We start from the raw sequence: 18,169 nt of genomic DNA, 5'->3' as shown, positions 1-18,169 counted from the left end.
CAGAAACGCAGGGTCATGGGTGAAGTTTCGCAGGTTGCTGCGGTGCAAAGTTCAAGCTTGGTGAACTCTGACCTGCGAAATCGCATCACCAGACTACATGAGACCAATCGAGGATCAAAATATGACCTCTCTGGACATAAATTTAAAATATGGAACAATCGCTTGCTTTTTAAATGTCTAATCATCTTGTTTAATCCCGCTTCTTTTTGCAGAGCTGTATGACAGAATTTCGCAAACTCAAACTCCACAGCTTAAGACCTTGATTAGCTTGATCAGGTTTGATTAGGGTTGGACACCAGCCCTCCAGAAACAAGTTTGGCAATCCCTGGTATATAGGAACCTTTGGAAATGGTCATGGCATGCATTTGTGTAGTATTTTTTAGGAACTTAGACATGCACATTATGCGAGACAATTGCAAACAAACAAGCAAAATGTTACGACTCGAGAGTTTGCTAATGCTTCTTCAGCAAACTTTGGATTTACTTCACCAATAATTTGACCAATAGTGAAGACACATCATATACTAAACACATGAACACATATTCTAAATACATCTTTAAAAGGCGGTTTGGGATCAGACCTGGAGAACAAGGTGAGTGAGCTAATAATCATTTCCCTATAGCTAGTCTTTACTAACAGATGACAGCACCAACTACTGGCCTGGCATATGTAAAACAGTGTTTTTGGCGAACTGACGGAGACTGAGTTTTTGCAGATATGTTTAAATAGAAATCCTTTTGAAAACATAGTCATGTATATGCAAAACCTTTTTAAAGAGTGCAAGGGAAAAACTTTTCTGTGTTTGACTCCATCATTATTGTGTATGAACGTAAACTTACTTGTAAAAGTCTTGAGCTCAAGTTGTAGATTGATGAGGATATTATGGAAATGAAGACGCGTGTGCTAGGAAAGCACTGTCTGTTCCAGTAATCATGTTTCACTCTCCTTTCAGTACAGCACTGGAACTGAGGGAAATGGCAGAACTAAATGGATTTGCAAAGACCTTGATAATAAGAAGGCCGAGCTAATGTTTGGCTTGGATTTGCACACAGACAACGTGCCTTTTGTTCAGATGCGAACCAATAGAAGGGACAGATGAACACTGTGGAAAAGAGATGGGAAAGTTTAACTGTTACAGAAATATATTTTTAATATTGTTATTGCTTTGATTATTTTATTGCATATTTGGAAAAATCATTTGTCATATTAGTAAAATGTAAAAGATTCCCTTCTTGACTACATTTGTTTTTGCTGGGTTCACATTGCAGATTGTTTTCACAAGAGTTTTTATGATTTTTTTTATAGTTTTTTACGATTTAAAAAAATATTTATTTTCTGTTTTTTAACTATCATAAAAAAAAAACATGTTAGACCACATGTTAACTTCCCATTCAATTAGTATTTTTAGTCTGTAACAATAGTGTGATGTCACTGAGCAGTTGTTTTTCTCAACCACGCTCCTTAAGGACCAAAAACACTGCATGCTTCGGATGTCTCCATTGTCTGTCACACCCATTACAGGTCTTTCAGTCTCTGCTAAAAAACCAATGATCTGATTTAGGTGTGTTTGGTTAAGGTGACATGGAAAATGTGCAGAGCTGGTGGAATGGGGTTGAGAAACACGGCCATTGAGGAGGCATAATCAAGACTGACTGACTTTTGGAAACAACAGCATAAACAAACAATCACTATGGAGACTGTTTTGTCATCAGAAAGTCTCTGCAAACCTTTCATCTATGAATTCACTGTTGGGATTTTTTTAGGGGGTCAATACCAATTCTGATTTTAACAATCTTTTGTATTTACTGATATTGGTCAGTTGCACACAGTACTTTTACAGCAAATGTTTCTCAAACATGTTCATGGAAGACCACCAGCTCTGCTTATTTTCCATGTCTCCTTAACCAAACACACATGATTCTGATCATCAGCTCATTAGCAGAGACAGAAAAACCGGTAATGGGTGTGACAGACAAAGGAGACATCCAAAACATGCAGTGTTGGTGGTCCTCAAGGAACGTGGTTGAGAAACACTGCTATACAGTACTAGCTATTTTTTCCCATTAAATTAGTTTTATCTTACTACACTTTGCTATTCAGAATCAGTATTACTTTTATTTGGCACATAGTAGAACATATTTATTTAATAAACATAATAAATAAAGCCAGTGCTGTTGCTAAATGTAAATTATAAATTTGCTGCTCCAGAAAAACACTGACTTACTAAAGTGTTGTCATTTTGACGTTTTTGCCTAACCAATGGTTTTGTGCCAGCACTTGAGCATTGAACGCACCAGTTGCTTTAGATTTAGATAAAAAAATCAAGTATTAAATCATTTTGCTCCGAACAAAAATGTGGAATTATTAAAAAAAACGTGATGCTCATTTGCTCTATGTAACTAATAAATTATTGGTATTGGGCTTTTTCGTATTATTGCCAATATGCAGATAGATTTTTATTTAATTTATTTCAATAATTAAAATATTTAATTAATTTGTTCATTTTCTATTTAGCTTAATCCCTATTAAAATCATTTACATATTAAATTTAATTTAACTCTACTTTTCTCCTTTGCATATTTTCACAAAGAATCAGTGATTCAATAATACTCTGTCTGTCATTTATTTTCTAATGTTTCAATAGAATTGTGACATAACCTGATCTTTTAAAACATTGTGAAGAAGCAGCATTAGTTAAACTCGACTATGGCACATTAAACAAGAAAAAATGGTGAAAGATAATATGGTCCTGGGTGGCACGGTGGCTCAGTAGTTAGCACTGTCACCTCACAGCAAGAAAGTGGCTGGTTCGAGTCACGGCTGGGGCATTTCTGTGTGGATATTTGCATGTTCTCCCTGTGTTGGGGTAGGTTTCCTCCAGATGCTTTGGTTTCCCCCACCCCACATTGAAAGACCTTTATGAAACCTATATGGAGTATATATGCACATGTATGATAATATAAACACTGCATATATGCGTATGTATGCCTCATATAGAAAAAAACTAAGGTGCAAATATGTGTGTATACAGGCCATATAGGTCTCCTGTATTGCTTCTTTATCCACATATAAGCCCTGTACTGTATATACAAGATATGTTTGTGCGAACACTTTAAATTGGTATCACATGTAATTGGCATGTTATGAAATTTAACTATGGCAAATAAGTGAGGGCCCACATGAAAAGAACCTATATAATGTTTTAATATAGGTTTTGATATAGGTTTTTAATATGGCACATACTGTACATAAAATTGACCTTTTCCTATATTATATTTAAATGTAATATAGGAAAACAGCCAACTTTATATATGTCACATATATTAAAAACCTATATCAAAATAGGCTTATATAAGTTTATATAGGTTCTTTCCGTGTGGGACAGTCCAAAGACTTGCGTATAGGTGAATTAGATGAACTACTGTAAATTGGCCAGAGTGTATGAGTGCGTGTGTGAACCTGAGAGTGTATGGGTGTATTCCAGTACTGTGTTGCGGCTGGAAGGGCATCCGCTGTGTAAAACATATGCGGGAATAGTTAGCGGTTCATTCTGCTGTGGCAACCCCTGATAAATAAGGGACTAAGCCAAAGGAAAATGAATGAATAATATGGCCCACGAAAAAATGTTAACCACTCTCATTACTATTCAAGTATCAGTAGGACACCTTACATCCAAGGATTTATTCCAAAATTAGGCTGATATTGTGTATCAACCTTGCATAAATCTGACCCATTCTAATAAAGGCAGCTACTGTAACAAGAAGGTCAAGTTCACAATTCAGTCTCCTGTGCCATCTGTGATTATCCAAATTGCCTCTTTTGATATAACAATAAAAAAAAATCATGTTATCTTTCAGCGGTCTCTTCTGGGGGTTAGCTTTCAAATTAATATTAATCCATTAATCCACAAGCACATTCTCTCATGCTGGTCTATTTCACGAAAAAAGCGCAAAACAAAAAATAATAAAATAATGCAACATCCCCTGAGCATCATATCATACAATACCGGGGAACAATTATTCCTTCACACAGTGAAACAGCGATGATGTGCTAAACAAAAGGCTAGAGAGAGAGGTGCGTCATGGGTATGAAGAGATTTACGGCAATGCTTATCTTAACTTAATAAAAATGTAAATGATAGCACAAACAGGCCCCAGAATGCTAATACCCTTATTGTTTGGTGCGAAACTGACTTTTATATTTGAGGCAGGGATCGTTTGTCTTAAACAAGAATTATTATGAGAAATTAAATTAACGGCAGGGAATGTAGTGGTGCTTTAACCCCACTTTGGTTAGAGAATAAGTATCTGGGCTCGCTGCAATTATCCTCACAAAAAAATAATAAGATAATTGCAGTCTGATTATTGTACATCTGTCATATATTTGCTCATGCGTAATTTACATGAAGTGAGTATATGCAAATGACAGCGGTAATGACTTCAGGGGCATTGTTATGCCATTATGTCTGCTTTACATACAAACCTCTTTAGCTAAGGCCACGATGCACTTCGCATTCATGCTTTTGGAAAAAGTCTACTCAGTATCGTTTTCCAACCTTTCGACTGCATTCATCAGAGTCACGATCAATTTGCATACTATTTATCTTCCTACACCCAGTCAAGCACACAAAGAACATACAAGAGCAGAAACTTATGCGATGCTTTCATTCTCATTGCAGGGCACTTTAATTTAAGACGTAGAAATTGCTTTGGGACAAAAGATGCTGCCATTCATACAAGTCACGTGACTAGTCATTAGATCTTGTTGTGTATCTGAATGTTGTCGAGGGAGAGTTTTAGCATATGCAAAATGTTTATGTAAAACGCTGCTGTCTTCATATCGGAAGATAACTGGCTCTCATCCAGTCTGTTTTGCATCTAAATACAGTCATTAAGAGACACCAACAGTTTTTTATTATTATATTATATTATATTATATTATATTATATTATATTATATTATATTATATTATATTATATTATTCATTCATTTTCTTGTCGGCTTAGTCCCTTTATTAATCCGGGGTCGCCACAGCGGAATGAACCACCAACTTATCCAGCAAGTTTTTACACAGCAGATGCCCTTCTAGCTGCAACCCATCTCTGGGAAACATCCACACACACATTCACACACACACTCATACACTACGGACAATTTAGTCTACCCAATTCACCTGTACTGCAAGTCTTTGGACTGTGGGGGAAATCGGAGCACCTGGAGGAAACCCACGCGAAGGCAGGGAGAACAACTGGGGAATCGCCAACTGAGCCGAAATTCGAACCAGCGACCCAGCGACCTTCTTGCTGTGAGGCGACAGGACTACCTACTGTGCCACTGCCTAGCCTAATTTAATTTAATTTAATTTAATTTAATTTAATTTAATTTAATTTAATTTAATTTTATTTTATTTTATTTTATTTTATTTTATTTTATTTTATTTTATTTTAAATGGTTGTGCTGCTGTTTATTGCATGTATTTGCTTTGGCATATGTTGCACAGAGGCGTCTGCACTTTTCCCCAATCATTAATTCACAACTTCAGATTTATTTCTTTTCTTGCTTCTCTCAGCCGCTGTTTATTTATTCGTTCATTATTTATTTATTTTGAGTCTGTGTGGGTTTTTATGTGTGTGTGTGTGTGTGAGGATTTGTGTACAGAATTACAGAAGCACTACACAGGCGGCAGTGTTTTTTTTTTTTTTTTTTTTGAGCTGATAAATATGTTGGTACTTTCTTCACAAGCACACAGTGACTTCCTCTCCCAAACAGCAAACCATTAATCTGAAGACAAGGCTTATTATGCTATCAACACTTGTGTTAACAATTATGAATCGATATAGACTGATATGAACTGATATATAAAATGATATGAACTGATGATAATAAACAAGGAAAGGAAAGAATCAAATCTGCAGAGAATGATATCTTCTCATTATATACAATATCTATATCTATATCAGTGCATCACATTTCAAGCTTCATTAACTGTGAAAGAAATATATATACTCTGGTAGATAAGGGTGTAATGAAATGTTCCAGGCAGGGGACAGACTTTTCACTTCAATATCTATAGCAATTTTACTTTATTATTTCAGGCTGATGTCTGAATCAGGAAAGATGGTTTCAGGTATTGAGGGCCGATAATATGAGAACATATGATGCATATTATTTTGTATATATTACTACTAAACAATTGTATAAACTCAGCCATACATTTTAATTTTAAGCTAGTGTATTTATTATTAAGACATATTTATGTAACTATTATACATGCAGAGGTGTACAATTAAAACCTAGCTGAAAAAAGGAAGATGTGAAATCATTAAAAGATCAAAGCATTCATCTTATCCCTATGAGATTTATACATAATGTAGAAAAGACTTTTAATATTATTCAAAATATATCCACATATTTCAAAGTCATTAAGGTCTATATCAAGGCTATAATCTGTTCTACTTAAAATGCCTTGGTCACACTTTACAATAAGGTTCATTAGTTAATGTTAATTAATGCCTTTACTAACATGAACAAATAATGAACAATACATCTACTACTGTATTTGTTCATGTTAGTTAACGTTAGTTAATGAAAATACAGTAGTTCATTGTTAGTTCATGTTAACTCATGGTGCATTAACTAATGTTAACAAGCATGGACTTGGATGTCAATAATGCATTAGTAAATGTTCAATTATGATTAATAAATGCTGTACATGTGTTGTTCATGATTAGTTCATGTTAGTAAATGCATTAACTAATGAACCTTATTGTAAAGTGTTACCAATGCCTTTGATAATTAAGTCAAATATTAAATTTCCCAATAAAAGATCATTTATTAGTAAATATAAGGTACAATTTTATAAGGTAAAATAATGTAATTAGAATTAGCCCAATTAAAAGAAACATTCCATTTTTAGTAATAGTATTGCTATTATGACAATTCTTCTTTCAAAACATGGGCAATTGAATATGCATGAATTATTTTACCTTATAGAAGTCAAACTTGCAATCTTATGTTACATTGTCTTTTATTGATTAATTTAATATTTCTTTTAATTATCAAATACAATTTTTAATAGAACAGTTGGTTTAGCCTTGATTTTGTCTTTTATATTAATGACAATAAAATGTGTGGATAGATAATTTCGAATGATATCAAAGGCTAATTATGACCAATTTTAGGGTAGATTTTCATTAATCCATTTTCCTTTGGATTAGTCTCTTATTTATCAGCCCGAACTCAAACCAGCGATCTTCTTGCTATGGGGCAACAGTGCTAAGCACTGAGCCACTGTGCTACCCTAGGTAAGATTTTATTCAGTCATTTGTTAATTTTCCTTTGGCTTAGTCCCTGTATGTATCAGGGATCACCACAATGGAATAAACCACCACTTATCCAGCATATGTTTTAAACAGCGGATGCCCTTCCAGACGCAATCCAGTACTGCGAAACACCCATATGGGTCTCATTCACACACATACACTAAGGACGATTTAGCTTATTTAATTAACTTATCCCGCATGTCTTTTGACACAGTGGGAAACCGGAGCACCTGGACAAAACCCACACCAACATGGGGAGAACATGCAAACTCCACACAGAAACACCAACTGGCCCAGCTGGGCTTGAACCAGCAACCTTCTTGCTTTGGGGCAACAGTGCTAACTACTGAGCCACCGTGTCACCCCAGTTAGATTTTAATGAAGTAAAAAGGAATTGGGCTACTTGTAATTATTAAATCATAACTTCATGAACGTCAATAACTAGTCTTAAAAGACATATAAGATTCACAGGGACACAAAATAATAAATATAATTTTTTTATTTCATCTAATTTTATGAGAGGGAACAAAATAATTAATTTATGTATTTTAAATTTATTTATATATATATATATATATATATATATATATATATATATATATATATATATATATATATATATATATATATAAATGCATCCACTCAATATACATATTATTGCAAGAATTTGTGGTCTGGAAAACTGAAAAAGGGGCGAAGCAGTGATGCAGTAGGTAGTGCTGTCGCCTCACAGCAAGAAGGTCGCTGGTTCGCTGGTTCGATGTTCTCCCTGCGTTTGCATGGGTTTTCTCCGGGTACTCTGGTTTCCCCCACAGTCCAAAGACATGCAGTACAGGTGAAATAGGTAGGCTAAATTGTCCGTAGTTTATGAGTGTGTATGTGAATGTGTGTGTGGATGTTTCCCAGAGATGGGTTGCAGCTGGAAGGGCATCTGCTGTGTAAAACTTGCTGGATAAGTTGGCGGTTCATTCCGCTGTGGCGACCCTAGATTAATAAAGGGACTAAGCTGACAAGAAAATGAATGAATGAACGAACAAAAAACTGAAACAAAACTATCACAGAGAATACAAACGTAAAATATTGCTTGTTTTTGATGCCATGTGATCTTTTTATCTTTTTACATATAAAGTTCTCAGAAAGACGTCTTACGATAGTAACGTCGTCTCGTATATAATGTCAGACAGTTTAAACTGTTGATGTTACAACTCACCTCGAATAACAAACTCTCCCGTACTTGAAGATCTTGTATAACAGATTTCCTGAAAGTCCTGCTGATGCTCGGTCGGTCTCAAACTCTCCTCCCGGTATGGTCTGCTCTCTCTCTCTCTTGCTCTCTCTCACTATATTTGCGCATGCGCACATGGCCAGCGCTGTCCGACTTAAAAACAGCTGGGCTCTTACGTGCGTTCACACAGAGAAACGTGGGACTGCAAAGCAAAGGGGACACGGCCACGGATTTAGATAAGGATTATCGCTGTTACAGTGGTTTCACAGCTATGCAAAATAAGAAAATGCAAGAGGATTAGTGACACACATCAAGCGGAGCAAAATAGCAAAACAGAGTGAGAAAGCGAGATGCGGCTCGCCTCAGAGATGAAAGAGATGCTCATGTTCAACCCAAGCAAATCTCAAGCCATCAAACACATGTAATGTGCTACAAGATTGCGATTCCTCACTGCTGAAAAGTGTTTGGAGAAGGTAAGAAATTTTCTTATTTGGTCTAAAAAGCGTTTTCTTCCCTATTAAAACTGTTGTTGTTATATCGTCTATCTAACACGTTTGTTCACGTAAGACTAAATGCATTTGAAAGTTTACGAGAGTTTTAAAGACGTCACTTTTATATGCTGTTACAGTATATAAATGCTCAGGTAATGTCGAAATTAAAGCTAACAAGTGTCGATGACTGATGTCCAAATGACAGATCCTGCTGCCTTTGCGTTTAGGCTTTACCTTCTCTTGCGAAAATTATTATTTTTTTCTTCATTTATTGTAGAAAAGTAACTATTTGGAGTATTTATTGACACACATATATATAACCACAGCTTATTACCAATAAAATGGCTACACTTTCAAAAAATAGTTAATTTTAATTACAAAAACTTATTTTGAATTGATATTTTTGTAGTAAATCAATGCTTATCTATATGATTATACTCATTTTGCCTATAAATATATGCATGCTATATATCCATATCCAAAAACAATATATTATTTATAAACATATATCTTATCACTTTTGTTGCTTCTTCTGCCATGCTTTAATAAATAATGTACAGTACAGTACCTGAAGATGCATGGATTTACAGCACATGCATATGCCATCAAAGCAATGGCAGACCTTCATATATTTCAGAAAAAAAACACTCAAAGTTTTTTTATGTGATTACATCTCTAGCTGCAAGGTCAAGTCTCTGAACAATAATTACAACATTACACTTAAAAAAAAAACAGTGGGTAATTTTAATTACAAAAACTTTATTGACTTATTATTTTGCAGTAAACCCATGGTTTTCTATATGATCATGCTCAGTTTGCATATAGATAAATGCACTCCCTACTGCTTCAGTCTAAAAAGGTGCAAAGTCTGAAAAACGGCTTTATGGTTCAAATCAATCTCTCAGAAGTAGCCTAATATATTCACTGTCAAAATCATTTCTCAAAGTTGTAAATGGAGAAAGATTGTTGGAGCTTTTACAAGAAAGCTCAATTTCAGTCTTTAACAATTATGTATAATACAATGCATTGCTTGCCATTTTTTGTTATTGTGATTATTAATTTCTGAGGCATTTCTATTGTGTGTTTGTGTTTGAGTTAGGCAAGGTCCTATAAAGGTGTCCATAAGAAAACATATTATATTTTTAGTATATTTTAAATCATTAATTAAACATTATACAAGCACATACAGTGCTCAGCATCATTAATTACACCCCATTTTGAAAATTACTATTTTTATATTGTGAATATAGGCAATGTATTTTGGTGCATTTAAACAAATCAGATTTATTAAACAGATATGTTTATTAAAATAATATTTTAGTCGCCAAACAAATTTAGAAATTGAAAGATAATACAATTAAATTAAAGCAAAATATTTGGGAAAATATTTGGCTTTTCTTGATTTTTCCTCTCTTTAAAATGTATAATTTATATTTTTCTATAGCAGAAATTTGAGTGAACTAGTTTTTGGAGTGTTATCATAAGTTATTTTGTTAGATAAGCTTCAGATTTGGCTTCAGTACTGACTAATCTAATGTATATGCTCAAATATAATACTGTATAACTTCCTATTAAATATATGAATTCAAAAGATAGATTTGTGAGGGCTGTACTTATATATGCTGAGTCCTGTATGGGTATGTTAAAGTTATTAATGAAGAAAAAATATTCAAGTAAGAATATCTAGATTTAATGAGTGCCTGCCTTTCCCCCCTGTTCAGTTCAGTCTAATAAAGAAATGTTAGTGTGGATGCTAAGTGAACCAAAGCAAAATGTAGTTTTGTTTCCTATTTGATCCAGATCAAACAAATAAAGCAAATCGAACTACAAATGTGAACATATCCTTAATACCAGTATAAGTTGTCCTTAGAGTCTAAACAGAAGTTTGAAATTATGTAATAAAAATATAGTCATTGTCTTTTACACTATTGATGAGATTGTGTTTGGCTTTTGTTCCACCAAAACATATTGGTTATAAACTGTAGGTCTTTTAGAGAGTTTTGTAATAATATGACGTTGATAGGATTTGTTCATAAGAGCCGAGATATCTGATGAGCTGCACTAACATGTGTCTTTTGAGTGCGGCCAGATGCCGTAGATTTCATTAGTGTATCCTTCACTCATCCTTCATTGTTTTATCAGTTCTTTATGGCTATAAAAAAGGAATATATCCAGTCTAGCTGTAAATGAGTCAGTCTTCAGCCTTCATGTCTCACAGGGTTAATCAAGATCATTTTGTCATGGTTGACCTTTCAGCAGCATACATTTACCGCCTATGGGCCAAATCGTCTCATCTCCTGAGAGGAATCTGTGCCATGGAGTTGTGTGTGAATACATAATCCTTTATGATGATGTGTACTGTATGTCGTAGTGTCGCTTTTGTTGCTTCTTCCTCCATGCTTTAATAAATAATGTACAATACAGTACCTGAAGATGCATGCGTTTACAGCAGATGCATATGCCATTAAAGCAATGGCAGACTTTCATATATTTGAGGGGGAAAAAAACACTCAAAGGTTTTTTTTTTTTTAGCATGTGATTACATCTCTAGCTACAAGGTCAAGTCTCTGAACAATAATTACAGTGCGACTTACTTTAAGCCTACTGAAGTCGTCAGAAAAAGTGATTATTCAGCCTTGAACCAGATCCTTAATTCATATAAATATCGTAATATTGTTTTTGATTAGCACAGGCATCATTTTTCTTTTTTTTCATTTCAATTTGCCACGGTTTGACCAACCACTGTTGAGTGGAGCGTTCTCCAGCCTTGCTAAAACCTTTTCTAAATAATGAATGCATAGAGGGTGGTTGATTGTGCTTTTTTGGACTTTTTTTTCTGGCTTTTATTTCCCTTCCGTCTCCTATGGTCCCATGGAAGCATTCTGAATTAAATGAATGACTTTTTTCTTGGCCTTTAATATTTATTTGCATATTTTGGGAAGTCATTGAACCATGTTGTAATTTTAAGCATGGACTGCCAAATAACTTGAAGGTGGTTTGGAAACCGGCTGATCCCTGCAGAGTTTTTTTTATTTTATTTTAAAAGCAGTGTGCATTGTGGATTGCTTCAGTGCTATTTTATACCATTAAAAAGCTTAAGGAGAATTCACATAAATAATTCTGCACAGTTTAGAAATATACCAAAATGTGTTTTAAAGAATGACAGTTACCAAACAGCATCGTTGACCATTGATTTTTTTATTGTTTGGAGGGAAAATACTAAAATGTTTTTAAATGTGAGACCAGAAAAGTCTATGGTGAGTAGATCTTGTAAAAATAAGGGTAACCATTGGTGCATATTCTCAAAATAATGTACATAATATTACAATAATTGAGATTTAAAAATATTGGGATGCAATTTTTTATTTATTCATTCCTTTTACTTTAGCTTTACTTAAGTCTCTATTTCAGAGGTTGCCACAGCGGAATGAACCATCAAATATTCTAGCATATGTTATACACAGCATCCCCCTTCCAGCCACATCACAGTATTGGGAAACACCCATACACTCTTTCATTCACATACACATACACACACACACACACGCACGCACACACGCTAGCTCGCACACCAAAGGAAACCCACACCAACACGGGGAGAGCATGCAAACTACACACAGAAGCCGCAGCTCGAACCAGTGACTTTTTTTGCTGTGGGGCAACAGTGCTGTCCACTGAGCCACTGTGCCACCTTGCAAATTAAATAAATGCCATTGTCAATGGTTTTTTAAAAAGAAAACTATGTGCCTAAATTAAAAATAAAAATGTGACTTTAAAGTTACTGTCTTTAAAAGATAAACTTGCGTTATATTTTAGTGTAGATGTAATTGTTTCAACATAAAGTAATTGTTAAAGGTAAAGAGCGAACAAAACAAACTACATCTACAGTAAGCAGTTTATGAATGTGGCTTTTGGAAATATTTTGGTTGTAACTTTATTGAACATTAGTCAGCTGTAGTAGTTCTCATATAATTATTTAGAGACAGTTTTTTGACTCAAACAAACCCAAACACAACATGCACCAGGTCCATGCGTGGCTTATTTGTATTAATTTGTACTGTATCGCTTGTATATTTAATAACGATTTTTGCTCATGCCCCAATTCAGGATAGCCTCAAGCGGTTATAAATCTTCATGAGTTTATTTCTTATGTTTAAATGTTAAACACAAAATATATTTTGTAGAAAGCTGAAAACCCTTTACTCTTCTCTTTTACAGTATAAAAAACAATACTATATAAGTCAATGGTTACAGGTTTACAGATTTCTTCAGCGTTACTTTTTTTTTCTTCAACAGAAAAAAAAAGGTTTATAACTACTTGAGGCTGAGCAAAAAATGGCAGAATTAAATTTTTTGCTTCTTTGGTAAAGCTAAAGGCCGTCTACAATCCAGTTCAACCAATGTAAACTGGATCTCAGGCATGATAGGTGGGTGTAGAGGTGATCAGTAAAGACCAATCAGGGACTGTTTAACAGCAGGACCATAATTGGATTTGGATTGATCACTCAGATTGACAGCTCTTGGATTCATTAGTCATAGAATAGAAGTCATGGCTGGGCCAGTTGGCATTTCTGTGTGGAGTTTACCTATTCTCCCCGTATTTGTGTGGGTTTCTTCTGGGTGCTTCGGTTTCCCCTACAGTCCAAAGACATGTGGTACAGGTGAATTGGGTAGGCTAAATTGTCCATAGTGTATGAGTGTGTGTGTGAGAATGAGTGTGTGTGGATGTTTCCCTGAGATGGGTTGCGGCTGGAAGGGCATCTGCTGCCTAAAAACATGCTGGATAAGTTGGTGGTTCATTCCGCTGTGGTGACCCTGGAAAAATAAAGGGACTACGCCGAAAAGAAAATGAATGAATGAATGAAAGAAATTGGCCATACTGTATAAGTGTGTGTGTTTGTGTGTGTGTGTGTGTGTGTGTGTGTGTGTGTGTGTGTGTGTGTGTGTGTGTGTGCGTGTGTGTGCGTGTGTGTGTGTTTTATTATGGGTGTTTCCCAGTACTGGGCTGCAGCTGAAAGGGCTGCGTAAAGCATATGCCAGAATAGTTGGTGGTTCGTTTCACTGTGGTGACTTCTAAAATAGAGACTAAGCCAAAGGAAAATTAATGAATTAATGAATGAATGTCAAATTCAGTTGACTGAACAATATGAGTATCCAGTTTCACCCCTTGCCACAGTTTTAAACCTCTTCAAGTAAGGCTGCACAATATACCTGTTAAGCATCGATATTGAAATGTGTGCATCTGCAATTTTCACATCGCAAGATATGCAATGCTGAGTTTTGAATGGATGACCAGAATCCACAGGTCAACACACGTAGTTTTGTGAAGACACTGCAGAATTGAACTATTATAGAGGGAAAGTTTAACATCCCCATATTTTAAAGACCTATATGAACATGTTAAAGTAAGAGTTTAAATTATTTTAAGAGAACATAAAGAGCATAAAAAATAAATTTTACTAAATTATTTATGATGAAGACAATGCAATGCTATTTTTTTACATTTGATTATTCAATTGTACCCGAATACTGTTTGACTCTCCCCAGAAAACTTTAAACCACGGTTTATTTCTCTTTAATATTTGCTCCATTGTGTTTATTTATGACTGTAGTTTGTTTATTATATGTATTTAATAAATTACATAAAATATATTTATATGTCAGGGCAGCACAGTGTTAGCACTGTCGCCTCACAGCAAGAAGATTGCTCTGTTTTCCCCCACAGTCCAAAGACATGCGCTGTACTGTAGGTGAATTGAATAAATAGGGGTGTCACGATTTCGATTTTTATTCGAAATCGATCGAAATTTATGCTCAATTTCGATTATCGAATCAAAAAATAAAATCTTCGATGCTGCCACGCCCCCATGTCACGTCAGCTTGGCTTGCCAAGCGGGGAAAAAACAGGCTTGTTGAAGCAGGAGACCCGTCGAGAGAACTTAAACCCTCTCCTCTTTCAATGAAGTTGCCGGTGTTTATGCATTTTGGATTTCCAGTGAGTTATGTTGACAACGTTCGTGTTGTTGACAAAAAAAACACAGTTTTGCAAGCTCTGTTATATACGTATTACGTACGGTTCGTGCGATAGACAACACCGGCATCACGATCCTCCGACCGCCCCCGTTGCAAATCCGCTCGCGAAAAGTACACACTCAGGCCCTGTTTACACTGGCTTTGTTTTTAAATGGCATTTTAGAACGACAACGATTTGACATCCACAGTGACGTGTGGCATTTCTGAGCAGCCCTCCTTCCTCTCTACCTCTGAAAATGCACATCACGTGACCACACAGACACAGACGCACATACAGCCATGCGCTCGAGACAGCAGGTCCAGGCAGTCAGAGGACTGCTTCAATCTTTCACTCACTTGTACTTAGTCATTTTAGCGAACACCTCAGATACTGTTGGCTGGTTCCTGTTGGTTGTGCATCTTTTTTTTACCGACGCCATTATAACGACACAGATCACTGCCTATTCACGAGTCCCGCAGAAAAAGTGATTGACAGGTGGTAATTATGTGTGTATCTTGCCTTTATTCATTTACTGTATGATTTGTTTATGGGTAAAACAAAGACCATGCAGGTCAGGTAGTTTAAACGGTAGGCTATAAATAATTAATTGGTCATTAATTAATTAATTATTCATAATCGAAAATCGAATCGTGCCTTTAGAATCGAAAATGTAATCGAATCAAGGATTTGGAGGATCGTGACACCCTTATGAATAAACTAAATTGGCTGTAGTGTGTGGATGAGTGTGTATGGATATTTCCCAGTACTGGGTTGTGGCTTGAAGAGCATCTGCTGTTTAAAACATATGCTGGATAAGTCGGTGGTTCAGTCCAATGTGGTGACCTCTGATGAATAAAGGAAATTAGCTGGAGGAAAATGAATGAATATTTATATTTCACTCCCACACAAATGATCATCAATCTAAAGTAATGACTTTCCAAATAGAGCTATTTAAGTCATGTGGTGAAATCGTATTTATATCACAAGAAAAAAAAAAACAAACATTGCAATGTCAAAAACTTCCAATATCGTGCATTCCTACATTCAAGTTTTGTATACCAATTTAAATGTCAGCAAAATGCTGAAAGGATATTGATAATGCAGGTTGCTAAACTCTATTGTATTGAAAAAGACAGCAGACTCTGCACAGATGAAAGACTTGACACAGTAGATCCGTGATGAGAAACCACCACATTTACTTTCTGCAGCATCCAAAAAAAAAAAAAAAAAAAATTGCAGACATTATATTTCCCAAGAATGAAAGAACTGCATTTCTTGGAATGCAGTGTCATCCTCTGCAGCTAATGGTGATTAATTCCTGCAAGAAACATGGCAGTAATGCTGCAGTGTTGTCAGTTTGTGTCAGCGAGGACTACTGTAATTGTGTGCTTTTGCGGTTTTGCCAGGACTCGCTCTGGTCTCCCAGAAGAGAGCCCAGTATGATCACACTTGCTAGTCTGTGGTCTGTGGGTGTTAAAGCACTCTAGTGTCAGTACTTGGGCTACACCGCTTCTTGCATGCATCCTTTGTAGTTTAGTGGTCAATAAACCTGTGTCCAGGGGCCCGGCAGCATACGCCATCTTTTCAGCCAGCATTTATCGAGCGAATTTTAGTTATAGTGCCTTGTTTATGGCCGAGCTATAAATCTGCAAATGTAAATGTGCCTCAAGCAACACAAAGCATAAATAATCATAGACAGACTATTCCTAACAAAATTTTAATGCATCGTCTAATTTATCTCCTTTCCTCTTTTGGCGCTGTAAGTGTCTAGTAAATGCTAGACCAGCAAAATGAACATGCTTCAAATGTATCTGCACAAAAAATATACAGTCTATACATATGCATATCTTGTGACATGCCTTGTGCGTTTTTACCAAGAGCTCGGTTGGATCAAAAGCAAAATCGGACCAAATAAGAACAAATAAACTGTTCCGTTTATATGGAGCTTTTGGACGCTGCAGTGAAATCAGTCCCTGCAGTGGATGATCAATAGTTTCAGTAGGCTGTAAATAAAGTGACTGACAGTCACCTGCGGTTCAGCTCACAGCTGGAGGTTCCTCTTTCTTCAGAGGATTCGGATTAAATATTACTCATAATTTTTCCATAATTTAACCTGGACACGTCTTCACGGAAATATAGCCAGAATTATTCATTTGATTCGAAATAAACTGTGCTCAATAGCATGTTGTATATTTTTTGGTTTACTTCCCTTTCACTTTACCAATATTATGCTAATTAAAAGGCAAGTTTGATAAGCAAAATTTTAATTAATCATCACAAATACTTTGCATATGCTTTTTTAAATTCAGGCTGCCAATCAGCAAACTGCTGGAAATCTCTCTTTAAATCTCTTTGATTAGAATATTCAACTCTGCGGTGTGATGCAGAGCGAGATTATTATGCAGAACATATGACAGAATTGATGGAACGCACCGCTACAAACCAATTTTGAGTTCTCATTTTAACCCAGTAGTGAAAAGATCAAAAAATGGGCTTCATGTGGAAACATCTAAATTAAACAAATTCATTCTCTCAGAAATAAAGGTAAAAAGCTGTCACTGAGGCGGTGAAGTGTATGTTTATTGTGAATTTGCTCTTTGAAACTTTTACATTCACAAACAGAGATATTAAACAAAACATGAAAGGTAATATCCCAAACCAATACAATTTTAAACTACTAGATCAACAGATACATTTTTATTTGGGTTGCTAGTCTTCACACTAGTTTTCACATGTTCTAATAATGTTCAAACTACTTGTTTAAAATAAGCTGAAACAACACAATTCTGTAGATTCTTTTGGAGGGGGGGGGTGGGCTTAATTATTTTTTGTTCAATCTACTTAAATTAGTTATGTTAACTTAATGGATTTGTGTTGGGACAACACAAATAAATTATGTGGAACACTGCATTTTCAACAGTGCATGTTTGGAACAACATTAAAGATACACTACTGGTCTGCACCATATATTACTATGTGCAAAAATATTTTAAACTCTTTCTATATATATATTTTCATCGAACAAAAAAGAAACATAAAATTCATCGAATAAAAAACACAATTTTTGTAAAAGAAAACAAATCATAATCAGTTATTAAAACGTGCACTGTTCTATATA

General features: G+C 35.3%; 2 protein-coding genes across 2 annotated transcripts in view; one reads left to right on the top strand and one right to left on the bottom strand.

Moving 5' to 3' along the window:
- Positions 1-8,630, bottom strand: part of LOC141377865 (uncharacterized) — a 77,234-nt gene extending 68,604 nt beyond the window's left edge. Inside the window, exons 1-3 of the mRNA XM_073923795.1 lie at positions 8,533-8,630; positions 1,063-1,103; positions 841-966 (exon numbers count right to left, since the gene is read on the bottom strand). The gene's annotated coding sequence lies outside the window, so the exon portion shown is untranslated. The remainder of the gene's footprint in view (positions 1-840; positions 967-1,062; positions 1,104-8,532) is intronic.
- A 101-nt stretch (positions 8,631-8,731) lies between these two features.
- The window catches only part of wscd1a (WSC domain containing 1a), a 69,987-nt gene continuing 60,549 nt past the window's right edge, over positions 8,732-18,169 (top strand). The window contains exon 1 of the mRNA XM_073923796.1: positions 8,732-9,020. The gene's annotated coding sequence lies outside the window, so the exon portion shown is untranslated. The remainder of the gene's footprint in view (positions 9,021-18,169) is intronic.

The sequence above is a fragment of the Danio rerio genome, chromosome 15, assembly GCF_049306965.1.
Source record: "Danio rerio strain Tuebingen ecotype United States chromosome 15, GRCz12tu, whole genome shotgun sequence".
Taxonomy (NCBI): Eukaryota; Metazoa; Chordata; class Actinopteri; order Cypriniformes; family Danionidae; genus Danio; species Danio rerio.
Note: the sequence above shows the minus strand (reverse complement) of the source record. Positions and strands in the feature narration are given on the sequence as shown.